This window comes from Ciconia boyciana, chromosome 4 (assembly GCF_034638445.1).
Source record: "Ciconia boyciana chromosome 4, ASM3463844v1, whole genome shotgun sequence".
Lineage (NCBI taxonomy): Eukaryota > Metazoa > Chordata > Aves > Ciconiiformes > Ciconiidae > Ciconia > Ciconia boyciana.
Window position 1 is genome coordinate 70549484 of NC_132937.1, and position 13611 is coordinate 70563094.

Consider the following 13611-nt stretch of genomic DNA (forward strand, 5'->3'; position numbering starts at 1 on the left):
TGGGGGCCTGGATACCCAGCAGTCCCCATCTGTGCAAAATATTACTATCTGTGGCACAAGAACTGCACCTAGAATGCACAATCTGTTCAAGGACTTAGGTTGGTCACCCGTTGCTTAAAGCCTTTGTGGGTAGAGGGGACCCAGGTTTTCTCCTTCTCATCACGTTATCATAGTAAAATTAACTCAACTTTTAAAATGGCATGTATAGAAATGATTAAACTTACAGGTTTTACCAAAATGACCCTCTCAAGACAGACTCATCCCTGTGAAGAGTTCGAGACAGGCTAAAAACTTGGATTTAATTGTAAGAGAGTACAAGACCCAAATACAGTATGTCGGGGGGGGGGGTACATTTTATTTTTTAGTTTAGTAACTGCCATTATCTCATGGGTGACTTGCAGAATCATTTATCTTTGACAGGTACACACAAACTGAACATTGAGTTGATCTTACTGATCTCAGTAAAATTAAACATAATTGCATGTTTCTGTGATTACGTGAGTGTCTCTTAATAGAGCTAGTCAAATAATTTAGTGGAAAACACTGTGGTGAAAAAAAAAATTATCAAACCCCAAAATTCCCGTCAGAATATATCAGCTTCTGTACTGTAATCAGTTATTTAAAATCTCCAGTTATTTGTGGATAAATTCTTTATTCTCTCCAGCTAATATTACTTTTATAAAGCTGCGAGTTTACTATTTGCTATAGGTGTATACATTATCAGTTTTTAATTTAGAGATATTAAAGCAGTTTAAAGCAGTACTTCTAAAACTGAAAAATGGAATAGTTGATGAATTAAATGCAAAGAATGAGGCACTGTTTTTATTGATCTATGGCAAACAGAAGACAGCTGATTCAGACTATATGTTTGCTTTTTAGAGACAGCCCAAAATCTCATTAGATACCAAGTTAAAGAATGAAAGACCTTATGGGAATATTAATGACTAATACCCAAAAAGCAAAGCTTAAAAGGAAAGATTGTTCCCAAGTAAGCTTTGTCTCTATTTGTAACATGTTTTCCTCATATGCATCCATTGTGTAAATTAAAAGAACCACCTCCAATTCAGAACTTCAAATAATACTTCATGCATAATGATTCATGTAGGAATATTAATACTAAACCAGATATATGGAAGATGCTGAATTTTGTGATGGTTGTGATTTTTTTTGTTTGCTCTTTTTCCTAAAGAAGCTGTAAAAATCTCATCAACCTAGATTGTTGCTTCAGACATTCTGCAGAGCAGTATGCCCAAGTGCCCAAGTGTTGAGTGTACAGATTTAAAATTTGGGGTTGAGTATGTGCCAATCCCTCTTCAGCTGTGAACATGCAATCGTGCACCAAAATTGCTGTAGGCCTTTCCTGGTATTTATGGTGTCAGTATGGATTTCTAGCCATTTTATTTAAAATTATTCAATCATTCAGTAGTTAGCACTCGTTATCACTCTGAAGTTTTCTATGTCTGGGCAACCAACATGGAATCTCTTGCAGGTCTCTGATTTTCAGAGGCTGGAGCAGAAGTCACATCTCTCTGCAGAATTCTGCATGGTTTTAGAAGTCTCGGTGTTAGTCTAATGCATATCTGACACACGGTACTTTTGCAGATGACCTGGGTCCAAGGGCTTGGGACTCACTACAACTGTCCTGTTTGCTCTAGGGATAGGGTTGGAATAACTCTTACAGGAAGGTCTTCAAACTCTTCCTTTCATGGGGACAGTGGTGGACACTCTTCCTTCTTTGAAATATAATCAGTGGTGGCAGATTATCTCGCCATGCTAAAAACTTGCTTTTACTTTCCATTTGTGTCTGGGAATACTTCTCTTAATACATCCTGAATGGATAGAGTGGTCTCATGAGTGAGCGTCACCTCACAGCTGAGGCAGGTTTTGTAGCCTTGTAGCCTCGTAATGCAGTAATGCCATTGCTAGTAACACATCGCAGGTTTTGTACAGAGTTTGCAGGGCCTCAGGACTGAAGCTTGTCAGGCTTGCTTTGCTGGAAATTTTCTTTACTTGACTGGAGTTTTGCTTTTACTTTATTTAGCTGTAACAGCAATTTTTCTAATGACCATGTGGCTATGTCTAATTTTTTTAGGTTATCATTGTATCATTGTATGGTACAGCCATGGTTTCAGTATCGGTAGCACTAGCAAATAGTTGGTTCTGTGCAAAGCAAGACATAACTTTAACATAGTGATGTAGCGTAGAGGAATACCAGGCCTGGTATGATAGCAGAGGCCTTGAGAAGGGGGTACACAGGGTGCAGTGTGGAGGGGTACGGGCATGAAATAAGAGCTGAGATATGGGCTGCTTCTGAAGGTCCCAGCCCACCAATGACCAGTTAAAGAAATGCAGACCTGGAGGTAGGCAAAGCTCTTTGTAGGAGTAGCAAAGCAAAAAAAGTACAAGTATTCCACATACATAAAACAAGTAATGTATAGTAAACTCAGATGTAATATGGAGTTGCAGACCAGTGAAGAAACAGCAAGGTGTGAAAGCATAATAGAAAACATGTATGTGAAAAAAACAAGGAAGGAGAGTAGGAAGGACAAATGAACATCATATGCCTCCTGGCAAAGGAATTTGGATGCTAATGATTTACTCTACCCCTTCCCCTCCAACTAAGTGGAAACCATCAACATTAAGATCCAGAGGAGCAGTAGAGAGTGAGTGTAACACCAGAAAAAAAGGTAGAAACTAAGAACTGTATGTTTAACATTTTAAACTATATTATTATGGAGACTTTTGTCTTTATAGCAACATTCTTTTGTTTTTTTCTTTTTGTAATAATTAGATCTGGACTGATAATAATTCTTTGATTAGACTATTAAGATTTCATTTATACTATTCATAAATCCTTATCTTGACATATAAGGTGTACATACTTTTTTCACGTAAGATTTTGAGCATAGCATGGCTTAAGCATGGCTGCGTAACAGAACTTACCACATCCTGCCTGGAGTTAGCTATTGGGGATCTTAACTATGTGGCAAGGAAAAGCCATGTAGAGACTCCCTGTGCATGGAACTCCAAAGTAAACTTCTTAGATACAGGGAGAAGATCTGTAGTCTGTGGATGGCTGACAAATGCTACTTTGAATTGCTTGGTGTGACAACAGAGGAGGCAATTTTACATTGGTTCAAAATTGTATCAGTGTAACCCCTCGTATGACTCTGCCCGATTTCCTCTATAGCTTTTTTCCTATAAAGCATTATGCAGGAGGACTTCCTGTGACACATAAGGTACCAGAGTGTAAATACATATCTGTATGCTTCTCTTTGGCACTGCCTCTACCTACCTGAGTTTCCTCAGTTCTCCATTTAGTTGCCAGTAAATTCTGAATTCTGTTTTCCACGTACTACATGTTTGTGCATGAGTTCTTGAAGCATCACACAGGGATTTAGTACTTTGATTTTCATTAAAATTAATGGTTGTCATGTGGCTAAAACACTGCATGAGAAATACAAAAAAATGAAAATGTCTGTCATCCTAAACATTCCATTTATTATTTTTTATAAAATGTATTTATACACAGCTAGAAAGAGACTGAGTATCACTGTTTCTTTTATGGGTTACTAGTAATATAGAGAAGGTTTTAATACTTGTGGTCTATCCTAATGGCATCTGTTTCTGTGGAACATCTAAAAAAAGTTGGTCTTTATGCTATTCCCAGTCTGATGCTGATCAAAAACAGTAATAAAGCCATTTCTACAGAACTTGGGAAATAACTGTCTGTACAATTATATATATTCCTGTAGGACCTAGAGGCCCATTAAATAGCACCTTCATGGTGCTAGCTGCTGTATAGAATAGTAAGATAGCCCCAGTCCTGCTAAGAGGGGATGAGTTGGATAGCAAAGATATGTGTGAGGAAAGATAAAGCACTGAAGTGATATCCACGGAGCTTTCGGGTTCTCAAGACATGCAGTTCTTTGCTCTATGTATTGACTTACCTTAGCGAGCCCCCACATCCCTAAACCTTTTCTCCTGAAATACCAGAGCTGAATGAATAGCAAGGGCAAAGGAGAACTCCAGGAATGTATCTTCAAAGTCTAAGGAAAACTAATTTTCAATGCATTCACAGCCTTTTTTTCATCACTTCCCAGAAATGTTCTCACAGTTAGACTTTCATAGCGTGAGTACTTGCAAAATCTATGATTCACTTATTTCCCACAATGGAAAATTAAAAGCTTGATCATACAAGTAGCCCAGACTGTTCTCATAGAATATTAGTGGGCCTACTTACTCCTGATAGACATGGATAAACTTACTTCGATGCTCTATACAGGAATCTGTTATAATACCATAAACACAAATATGTGCTAGCCAAAATCATGTTTTAGACTCAGCTATAAGATCTGAGACACATGTTCTTGTTGCTTAGTTACAGAAGTTCAACAGAGAATGGAACATGTGACTCCAACTAACGTGAAAATTTAAATTGAGTACTTTTCAAATGAATCCTTGGCATCATGCCACCTGCACCCCAACTGTTCAGGAGATTGTGAATAAAACTGTGAAATATGAAAATTACTTCTGAGGGTTAATGACAGAAAATGTGGAGAAGCTGAGTTCATGAGCCTATTAGTTGTTACAGAAGCAACACTGTTAGACTGCAAAAAAGCATCATGAGTTGTTCTCTAGTGCTCCCTCTGGTTGATACCGGTAACTGTGGCTTCAGGGGAAACACATTTATAACTGGAAGAGGGAGAATGACTGAAACTTGGATGAAGTGAAGGGCAAAATGTGATAGATCATAAAATTTCCTGAAAAGCCTGAAGTGTTACTTTCCCTTGGAAATAAATGATCCCAATGGGAGGTGACATTCAAACGCATTGAAGCAGAACCTGTTCCAAGACTACACTTGACCGCACCCCCACGTCCTTAATGTATGATTAATGAGCCTGATAGACATACATCAGGTCAGTGATGCTGACACTGGCAGATGGAGATTTTTTTAACAGAACTCCCTGAATAATGGTATGCCTGTGGTAAGTGCTGCAGAAAGGATTACATTTAGCTAAATGCAAGTGGACATGAAGAGCAATAGGAATTTGCTTTAGGGGATTGACTCATTTATTCAGGATAAGGAAATTATTATAATGTATTTGTTTTTATTTAGTATCCATAGACATTCCAAGACTTACCTATGTGTAGGGAAAACGTATTTATATGCTTGAGACTTGTGAAATAAGCCAAGCACATGATGGGGCAGAAGAGAAGAAAAACACAAATTAATGGGAACTTGTTGCTCATGGGAACTCTGGAGTTTATGGTTAAGTGGCTCTTTTTCTGCCCATCTTGATATGCAGCCAGAGGCCCTGGCCCTGTTTTGGCATGCTTCTGTGCTGGCAGCTGTGAAGGATTACGTTGGAAAAAAGGTTATAGTGTGTGCAGGTAATCCCAGAATGCATATATGTGAAACAGAAAAGTATTAAGGGGCTGCAGCAAGGGTCAAATCTTCTCCATTATCTTTGCTAGCAGGTTTTTTGAGTTTTTGTTTGGAATAGAGACTAATTACTCATCTCAGCATCAGGGCAGTACAAGAGGTGTTTGCACCATTCTCCCTGTTCCAGCCTCCTGATTCCCTACCACTAATTCAATTGCTCATTTAACTTTAAAAACCAGCAGCAATGGCCAGATGTATCAATGCAACTGCAGTAACAAGCCAAAGGGCACAAGGGAGTCCTTCATAGCCATGTTGCAACAACATGCCATCACTACATACCCTTCCTTGACATGCAAGGCTTTATAACTCTTAACCCTCCTCCATTCACCAGCTTTGTGAAGGCACTAGGGGAAGCACCCAGCTGTTTGGACAATTGGGTATTGTCTTTGCAGCGAAGTTTGACAGCACCATTCAAAGCAAGGGGGTTTGGAACCCTGAAGGAGAGTGTTTGGCTGAGGTGAAGGCAAGGATATAGGTCAAGTGACTGTGGGATGCCACATATGAGTCTAGCAGGTATAACCAGTCTCATCCTCTTCTGGAGACAGTGTGCCGTGGCTGTCTGAATTCAGCTCCTCTTTCCACTGTGAGTTCAGAGTCTTTGAACTAAAGTTTAGCCTCAATCTCAAAATATTTAAGGAACAATGCCTATGACTGTGGCACTCCTGAATTTCTTGGAGAAAACAGCTTTCAGTTGCTAAGGGAGGATCAGGCAGCTGGCCGCAGGGTGCCTTGAGAGGTGCCCTCAGTCTTTGGAACCACTCTGCCCAGCAAAGCAACTGAGCCTTCTCTAAACAGTCCTCTCCACAAATCCTGGTTAGATTTCAAAACGCTGTCCTTCTGGTTTGTTTGGAAAATCACACAGTGAGAAAAAACTCTAGAGGAAACAGCTTGTTACCTTGATTTGGTAGGTCTCTGACTGCAGCAGGGTTGCTCTTAGAAAATGTGATCAGTAAATTTAGGGCTAAAATCTTGCCTGAGGTGAGATCAGGGGAACAGAGAGATTTAAAAGCCTCTCTGTTTCCACACTGCCTGGTGTGTTGCTACTGCAAAGGAGACACTTGAAAAGCCCTGGGCTACTAAACTAGTTTTGGATTTTATTGTACAGGAGAGCCTTTAAGATACTGACAGCCTTTAGAGGCAGATGAAAACCTACAAGCAGTTGTGTCAGTAAAGTCCTGTTGGCTCACCCACTGCAAAACTCTTTGAATGGTCCCACCACAATTTGCTGAAAGCACTCTCAAGATGGGCATCATGAGATGATCCTGCTAATACACTAGTGAGAACTACAGGAACACACTCTCCAGAGTGTCTCCATACCCGGGCTGGAGAACCATGGGTGCCTCTGGATGAAAGTGCAGAGTGTTTAGGAGACTGAAGAGGCTGATAAGCTCTTAGTGAGATTTTCCATAGCACTGAAATAGCTTTTAAAATTTGGCCCTTCCATTCCTGGAAAATTCCTTACATTTGCAGCTAACAACTAGGTTGTAGTTCCAAAATTACGCCAGCGTGTTTCAGGACGCAGCTGTCCCTTGCCCCCTCTAGCATACATTACCTTGCAAACCAGATGCCTTTTTTGGTTGTCTAATGCTGAAAACAGAATTTTGCATTTCCCTATTTCTGCGACTCCAGGCAGGAAGATCTGGTTCTGCCATGTGGCCTCTTCCAGCACTTGTAATAGTGAAAGAGCTCTCCATTGGGGTTACTTCAGTTCAGAGTCATTACACAAATGCAGCATGCTGCTTTAATGCCCAGCAAAATGCAGCCACTTCTAGGTTGAAATGGAGGAAGTGTTTTAACAGCAGAACACAGAGGATACCTGAGAACAGAAGATACCCAAGTTAAAAAAGAGAAATAGCCTAAGTGTGCGTGAGGGTAGCGCGTGCCTTGTGCAACAGTCTGCCAGCAGTGGCTATAGCCAGAACCAATAGTAGCTCAATGGCAATTTATTTAAAAGCAGCTAACATTTGGGGGTTTTGCTAAGGCAGGATCAGGAAAGGCTAAGCCAGTTCAATAAGAACAAGCACTCTCAGTGCAAATGAGAGCTCCCAGTCTTCTGGGAAGACCTTGGCAAGATCAGAGATGTAAAATGCGAGGAGCAGTTCCAGCGGAGCAGATACTTGCATGTTAGGTTGATGAGAAGAAGTATGAAAGTACAGCTGCTTCTAACGCAGCAGGCATGTGAAGGTCAGGGAACTGGAGAATTTTCAGTGTGCAGTGATCCTTAATATAACACATTTTGTGACTGTCTGACAGGACTTTCTGGTAAGAGCTGAAGATAATCTAACAAAGCAGCTGTAATTATGGTACAAATCCTTCAGGGAAAAGGTAGAGACTTGCTTCCTTTACTTGTTTCCTGGGTCATGCTAAAGTAAGCAGGCATCTGGGAGAAGCAAAGTCAGGGCAACAGAGACATTTTTCTTACCATCTCCACTGCTGTCTACTTTAGTTTGGTCACTTGCATTCCAGTCTCCTCCCTATCAAGTACCATGGTTGGTGTCCATGCAGCTGTAGGACTGGGAACATTGTATGTTTTTTTAAAAAAAACCAGATGCCTCCAAGATATATTTAGTCACTGGGCATCATAAGCCCCTTCTACACTGAACTCACTTGCGATGGGATGATTGTCTCAGCAAGTATGGACTGGGGGTAGGCTGAAGAAAATGAAGTGCAGGTGCTCACCAGATGCCACCTATTTATATCAGTCAGGCTCCATCTATTCATAATAAAACAACAAGATGGCAGTTTTGCAGCTCTCCAGAATGGAGCTATCTTTCTTCTTTCATCAGCAGTTCAGTAGGGATGTGTGATAAATCTGAAAACTAATGATGGTGAGTCCGCTTTGCTGAGCTGACTGGGATGTGGTTTTGGAATCTGGTTCACATTTTTTGAAACCATAAAAGACAAGGAATCCATTTAAGTTCTGGGCTATGACGGGTGACCTTTAAAGAAAAGTGTTGGCCTGCTGAGCCACTACAAACTTGTCATGACTTTGGAGACACAGCTCCCTAAATAAAAGGGAGATTTGGTGAGAAAGCAGCAATAGAGAGGAGGGGTATAGCTTCCCTAAGGTAAGAGTAATGCTCAATTTCATCTGGTAGGTTAAGGGCGAGAAATGTTTGAAGGTGGACGCTACTATAGCAGTATTGTTATAGCAGTATATATTATAGCCCCTTCCTCATGTTTGCTGCATGTACAAGAGATACTGATCTGCAAGAACTTAACCAAAGCACATGTAGCAGATGCATGACTCACCCCGTTTTTGCTACAGAATTAGTTCTGTGCCTGTCTTGTGTCAGCCTGTTCTGTGAAACCACTTCCTTAATTTACTTTGTCTAGATGTCATGGCTTAATCACTTGGTGTTGAAACCAATCTGGGGTTACAATAAGTCATTCACCTTATGTTTGAAAGCAGCCTGTGTGCGCAGAGTAAATTAGAGGCAAATTTTCAGCCTAGCATCCATATGACTTCATCAAGAATAATGTGCTGTGTTGCAGAATACATTATGTAGGACAGATTTGTTTAACAACTCAGCACTAAAAAGCTCCAAAGAAATGAAACTGCCAGATTTCCCATGCTGCTCAATCCCCACTGAGCAATAGGCAGCTGCATGGTTGGGGGGATATGAAAAGAGCTGGACCTTCTCTCCTCCACTTCCCCTCTCTTCTCATGATGCAGGGAGCAGGGCTTAACAGGGGATGAGGATCTAGGCCTTAAGTCTAGCACTTTTAAGCTGCCAAATAAGAATGAGTCCTTAATTTCATTTCCATTAGGTATTCTCTTGCACACTTACTTACCTTCCTTTCTCATGCTTTTCCAAATATTCTTCTGTGACTGCCTGGCTCAGTCGTCAACGTGAAGGACAGGCACGTGGGTGTAGGTCATTCTTATATTCCAGGGGCCTTCCAAGCACAAAAACATGTAAAGAGGCTTTTGTTCAAATAAAATCCTGTGGTATGACAGCCTTGCAAGCACTGTGAAAGAGCAGGTTGGGAGAAGAAGAAAAGCTCTTGGGGGTACTGTGACCCTCTATACCTGGGAGGCCTAGTTAGCTGGATGCTACAAAAGGCTGCTTGCAGCTGGCAGGAAAAGTTGACTGGGAGGGAAGAGCCAAGAAGGGCTGTGTCCTGAGCAGTGGAAAATTTCTTAGGTTCTGAGGCTCAGACACACAGTTTTGGACTGAAGGCATCGGGAGCATGTGAACCGGCATGAGGCAGTATCAGGACCTGCTGAAAGCAACTGAATTACAGGTTTGATGTGTTAAATGGAGCAGGTCATCTTTGCCTATGTAGCTAGAAAGCAGGAAAAACTAGCGGCCTGTGAGGCACATGGTCTTGCAACAACTGTGGGCAGCCCATACCAGGCCTAGTAAAAGCACGTAAAATAATGCTCAGTGAATCCAGTGTTTTCCGGAGTTTCCCTCAGGTACCAAAGTGAGCAGGCTTCTAGTCTAACTTACAGATCAAGACTTCTCTCCTGAAGAACAGAGCCACTGAAGCTCAAAATGTTTGCAAATTATCCTGTGGCTGTCTCAACTTCAGTCCTACATGAAAAGGCCCCAAATTAGCTGATATGTCTGAAAACAATGGCCTTCAGGTTCTTTAGGTTAGGCTGGATGGGCTAGCTAGGGGTGTGTGCACTCAAAAGGAAAGCTACTTTTTGAAGGATTCAGGTGGCTGAGTGCAGATATTGCCCTGTTGTCCTATTTCAGGCATGAAGAGCAGGCAGAAAGAAGGGCAATGTGTAACCCATGAAAAAGCAGTTATTTCTCCAAGTATATTGCTTGCATCAGCCCCTCATGGCAGTGAGGAAGATGCGTGCCAACTCCGTTTTGTCCCTGTCTGAATACTTGTGGAAAGCCTCTAACAGTGACAGAACTCATAGCAAGAAGTTTGTAAGAAGGCAAAAACAGCAGCACAACACTTAAGTAGCTGCAGTGAGGCACGATCCATCTTAAGGTCATGGAAACAATGCTCTGCTTAAATTAAACTTATTTATGGAGGGTCTGATTTTAATGGGAGAGGCCAGGTCAGGCTTTTGCTATGTAACAGGGATAACACGCCCCAAATGGTAAAGTTGGGGTGCAACTTTACTGGTATCCAACTGGTAAACTTCAATTCCTAATATTTGAGATTTTCAGTAGTAACTTGGGCCAGATCAACTCCTCTCTTACTGACTTTGGTGAAAATTTAACCATGGATTCAGGGAGCAAAGCAAGGTGAACACCTGGAGAAGTGGCTACCCAACTTTTGTGCAAAACCAACACCAAATCAGTGCCCTAAAATGATATGCTAAAACGTCTGCCATTTACCAATTCAGACTGAATTTAACATTAGCTGCTCCAGTGTTAGGAAAATGGCTTGTAAACACTTTGGGGCAGAACTTATTTTCAAATTGTACTGTGAGGTGTCTAGCATTTCTGAGAGTGCTGTAAAACAGAAATGGTAAGTTTTAGGAATGCTATTGTCCAACCACCTGGACAAACATGAAGGGTTTTGAAATAATACTTACTTCCCTGCATGCTTTGAAGGTTCATACCAACTTTATCTTTCCTTCTCTATTGAAATACACTTGCAGCCTCTCCGTGCTGTCCTCTGGGGCAGTTGTGTTCTGTTTCAGCATGTTCAGGTTGTAGGAGAGCAATGTGTTCTGTGAGGTTAAATACATTTATCTTCCTTAGGACTGGGCCCTTAGGACTGGGCCACACTATCTGGAACAATTTAATTGTTTCTGGGGAGAGGCATCAGCAGAGAAGACTAGTAGATCTAGGAAAAAGAAAAGCCAAGTGTATGGTGAGTTTTCATTAAAGAAGAAACGAAGTTATGTTAGTCTTGGAGAAATGTAGACAGTCTCTCTACACTTAGAAAATGGAAGAAATTCACATAGATGTAAGTGAAACGTAGGTTTAGAAACCTACCATATTGAGCAATGGTGTCCTGTTTCCTCCATGTTGTTACTGTCATCATACCTACTGCAGTTTAAGACAGATAGTTAAATCAGGCGATATCCTCATATTCAGTCAAATGTGTGTTTCGAGATGAAATCTGCCCGACAATCTCTTATACCTTGTGTTTACAAAAGGCGGAAGTGGTGATACAGGGTAAACCCACCAAGGTTTTCATTGACATAGCTTTATGTACAGCTGTAAGGCACCTGAAAAGTTCCTGGTGCTGCAGTTTTGTTTGGTTATAGTATTCACTATTGCCTATCTCTGGATATACTCAAAGCTCAAAAAATATTAAACACCAGTGCTCTTTGTGCTCTGTAAACTGTAGTACAATTTGAAGCTTGCAAAAGCTGCAATAAATTATTCACAGTTTATAGGAATTAAATTCCAGAGAAGGGAGAGGAGATGAACACAGATTGTGAGATGCAGCAAGCCTCTCTCTGTTACAGCATCTCTGCCATGCCATTCTTGACATTAACCACCCTCCTCCTGTTTCACAAAACAAAGGCCCCCTACAGCTCTGCGCAAGGGAAAAAAGGCAAAAAAGCTGGAGATTTCTTGGCTTCCCCGTAGGACTTCAGGTTCCTTGCGCAGCTGTTCACAGAACAGGCAGCTTCCCAGCTGGAGCGCTCCGGTCCTGCCTGGAGCTGGGTCCCATCAGTGACACCTCTGCTGGCTGGCCTGGCTGTGGCACGGCACGGCACAGCATGGCATGCCATGGCACGGCATGGCAACCTGCTGGCCCTGGGCACTGCTGCCCCCAGACTAGTTTTCAGTCCGTAACTAGTGTCAACTGGAAAGCTGCTTGGGACTATGAACTTTAGCACATAAGGTGCTGATTATATATAATCATATATATACGCACACACACGTACGTGATGCGTACTTATGTACCTGAGAGTCGAGGACCCTTTCTCAACATGCTGGAAACAGTAACACAAAGGTCAGCGCCTGAGTTAGTACCAGTGTGAATTACCCAAACTCCTTAAAGGAGATCATAAACAGGTAAGAAGTAAGTCTGAAGTGAAGCCATTTATCTTCTCGTCTCTGTCACCTTAGAGATGAAAAATCTGTTAAAATACCAATGTGTTTGTTAAAATGACGAAATACAGTCTTACAATGGTCTACAGTAATAAAGGTTACAGGAGTCAAGGCATAAATGACAGGAAGCAGCCTGTGCAGCCCCCGTGCTCGGTGATCTGGAAGGCTGGGCTTTGGCTTTTTTTAATGCCAGCGACGCATGCACTGTAAGCGGGATTTACGTCTCAGGGACGTGGCAGCACCGAACGCCCCTGCAGCGTCCCAGGGCTGCAGCGCTGCCGCGCGGGGCGTTGCGGGGGGGAGGCCGCTGCCGCCACAGCGCCCGCCGCGGGGGCCGCGCTGCGCTGCGCGCCCCCCGCCAGCAGCTGAGCGCACGCTCGGCCGCGGGGACGGCGGGCAGAGGGGGGGACCCGGGGCGGGACCCCGGCCCCCCCAGCCCCCGCTCTCCCCCCCCCAGCACGTCCACGGCCAAACCACCTTCCCGGGGACGAGGCGTTTCGAGGGCGGGGGGCGCCGGCTCCTTTGGGCTACCTTAGCGGCCGCACCGGCCCGCTGCTCCCCCCGCCTCCGCCTGTACCCTGCCCCTGCCTTCGCGGGGCCCAGTGCCCCGGCCAGATCCCCGCCCCCCCCACCTCCGCCGCGGAGCAGGCAGGGCGCGGGGGAAGGGAGGCGCTTCCCGCGCATGCGCAGAGCGCCGCCGCGTTTCCTGAGGGCGCTGACACCGAGTTACTTTTCACCTACTTCGCCGCGGCGCGTCCCGGCGGGGTAACTGTCGGTCAAGCGGCGGCGCTCAGCGCGCCTGCGCGGGGCTCCCTTCCCCCGCCATCCGCGCTCTGCCGTGGGGCTGGCGGCGTGGCCGGGCGGCCTTCCTCCCACGGGCAGGGGCGGCCCTCCTCCCACGGGCAGCCCCACCCGGACATCCCTCTGCGAGACACATCCCCTGGCCCCCGCCGCCTGCTCTTTGGACTCCCAGGGCTGCCTGCTCCCCGACTTCTCCTCCCCCCCAAAAATGCAGCCCCCCCCTCTTGCGCGAGCGCGGGTGGGAGCTCAGCCTTTCCCCCGGGGAAGGGGAAGCGGCGCGAGGCAGCAGCCACGCAGGTGGCAGCGTCACTTCGTAGGGGCTCGTGCCGTCGCCGGCAGCAAAAGTCGGTGCGTGCTATATTTGTCGGTTGGGCTCCC

The 13611-nt window shown here is 44.0% G+C and overlaps 1 long non-coding RNA gene across 1 annotated transcript; it reads right to left on the bottom strand.

The window, feature by feature from the left end:
- Positions 1-3224: 3224 nt before the first annotated feature.
- Positions 3225-11197, bottom strand: LOC140650883 (uncharacterized). Its single transcript, XR_012042190.1, has 4 exons — positions 10956-11197; positions 9242-9346; positions 6999-7262; positions 3225-3447 (listed from the first exon to the last, which is right to left on the bottom strand). It is a non-coding gene; the product is annotated as an uncharacterized lncRNA (long non-coding RNA).
- Between the last annotated feature and the right edge of the window lie 2414 nt (positions 11198-13611).